Consider the following 2786-nt stretch of genomic DNA (forward strand, 5'->3'; position numbering starts at 1 on the left):
TGAAACAGTGATGCAATGTAATGTTCAAGTAATAAAGAAACTCCCAGACAGTCATACTATGAACTCCTTTTAATACATTTAGGGGATTTTCTGCCTTTAGATGGGTAAGAACTTTTGCAAGGGTGAAGTTGAGGAGAGCAAATAGGATACAAGGACCTGCATCAGGGCAATGAAGTAGGGTGACTTGGGCTACAAATGTCCCACTATTAAAATACTGATAGGTTCAACTGGAAAAAAAAACATTTAAGGAACAACATTGTGTTGTTCTAAATGCAGTTAGTTCCCCAAGAAAAATACTGATGCTTAATGTAGGCCTGCTGGGACAGCAGTGAACACTTTTGAGAAGAGAAAAAGTACAGTATGTGTATTAAAAGTGCAACTTCAGCAAGATGATTACAAATAATGCTAAAAATTTTACATATTCAGTACAAAAAAATTAGGACATCATAAAGTGTATGAATTACATATAACGGAATAATTTGTTCTTATTCTAATTAGCTGGTAAAAGAGGCAGAGAGGCAAGGGAGGCAGCTGACGTTCTGTGAGCCAGGCTGACCCTCAAGAGACATATGTGACTAGACTGGAGGAGGGTCAGCCCAGGTGGATACGGGTAGAAGAGAGTACTGGATCCCTCTCTGCCCGTGAGTGACAACACCAGCACCTGGGCGCTGTTTGGGGCGTGCGGGCAGAGGTGGCTGACGTGGTTCTTGGATTCTTAGCGGCACTGGCTCGTTACATCGCCTGCAACGGACCGCACCGCAAGTCTGCTTCTCGTCTGCGACCAGCGTCCGGCTCTGCCCGCGACGCTCATTTTTTGAAGCCCCAAATATTCGACGCCTGAAATATGGCATCCCGAAGAGCAGCAGCCGCCGTGCCTGGGTTGAGCGGCCTCATCAGGCGTGGTACAAATGCCAAGTGAGCAAAATAGCCTCCAGACCACACAGCCCTGGACAAAAGTAGCACGAGGGCTACTCTGCAGTGCTGTACTGTGAGCAACAGAAGATACAAGGAGGCTTGGTCTTGTCGGAGTAGCAGGTCTTCGATCAGAGCCATTGCGGTCGTTGCTGGGACACTCTGTACTTGCTGAAGACGAGTCAAGATATACATTGCACTCTTGTAGACATGAACACTTGAGTTTGCAATTCTTGTATATCCGCTGTTGCAAACAACTGACAAAGGATGTTGTACTAGAGACCAGCATTCAATCTTTTCCTGACTACCTGTGCTTAATGACAGTACAAATAGTCTCTGACCAGACGGACTGGTCATCAGCACCATGGCTGTGACAAGTCATGCGTCTTGCAAATAAAGTGATTCTGGCTCTTCAAGAAGACACGGCATCTAAGGTCTTTCTATCACAGTGGCGGTACCCCCTTTACAACATGGGAGTTGAAGTAGCGACCAATGAGCTTCACTAATTACTTCAATTTTGAATGAACCTATTTTTGTCATTATTTTAAACATCACTAATAAGTCCACCGAAAAGGCTGGCTCACTGTATACCCAGAGGACCGCCACTGCACAATAACCACACGAAGTAGAGACCCAAAGAGCTGCAACACCGATGACGACCAATACTTCTTATTAACTGGTTGACTAAATAGTCTCCATTACAAACGGAGACAAACGTGTCCTTTATATTGAAGACATTCACATAAAATAATCTTCATAATTCAGACGTGGGACACCACGAGTCTATAGCCACGTAATGACAACTGCTTGTATATGGCAACACGTTTCAAGTCCTAACTCGAGTGGTTTCCATTATGGCACACTTTCCTTCCAAACTAACTTGTTAGTTCAACACGGAGTCACATAATAACTGACCTAGGACACTGATATGTTGCATTACATATGGTAAATGACATCTCCACTGATAAAGTACTTAAGTTGCAGTAGGACGAGTGTATGGCACATGGTAGGATTAGGTAGCACCATCTCTTGGCTGCGTCGACGGCAGCCAGCACTTGACGTGTATCTCACACTTCCCTCCAGTTCTCACACACTGACTAAGATTGACAAGCGCATACATTGTTGGTGGACCTTTGATTCCAGGGGGAATTTTTTTTAACGAACAATAAATAAGATCAAATAAATTAAGTCCCCTTCTGATGGACCTTTTTCATACGTTGGTATTCTATGTATTTACAGATATTATTTACGATTATATACATGAAGAATGGTATAGCAGAAGTATATACACTAAGCAGTAGTTGAGGTGGGAGGGGTGAGCGGCCCCCGTGGCCGCCGCCGCCGTCCACTGTGGGCGTGGCGGACGTGGTGCGCGGGGGCGGACGAGGGCGCCGTGGGAAAGGGCTGCGAGTGGGAGGGCGTGAGGGTGACCACCCAGGGCTGAGCAGGACTTCTAGTTGGCTTGTGAGCAGATAAGGGACTGAGGGAGACGGGGGAGGAGGGCGAGGACGTGGAGAGGCGGTAGTGGCGGAGGCGTCTGGCGACGGGGGACGGCTTTCGCGGCGGGGCGCTCTTTGGTGTGTCCGGCTTGCGTTGGCGCCGTGGCGGTGCCTCGGTCGGCTCGACACGGCCCTCGCCCGCTCCTCCTGCCTCCCCGCTTCTGGCGGCGCCTCCGTCTCGACGGCAGGGGCCTCCGTCGTCGGGTCGCTCTCACTCACCCGCTCCCGCGACCTTCTTCTGCCGCTGCCCCTCTCTTTCTTACTGCCCTTTTTTCGCTTTTTTCTTCTGTCTCGACACTTTTTAGTCTTGCAGCGCTTCCGGTGCCGTTTTCTACATCGTTTTCTACGCGCGTCAATCCTGCTACATCTTCTGTG

The sequence above is a fragment of the Penaeus monodon genome, chromosome 29 (genome assembly GCF_015228065.2).
Source record: "Penaeus monodon isolate SGIC_2016 chromosome 29, NSTDA_Pmon_1, whole genome shotgun sequence".
In the NCBI taxonomy this organism is placed as follows: Eukaryota; Metazoa; Arthropoda; class Malacostraca; order Decapoda; family Penaeidae; genus Penaeus; species Penaeus monodon.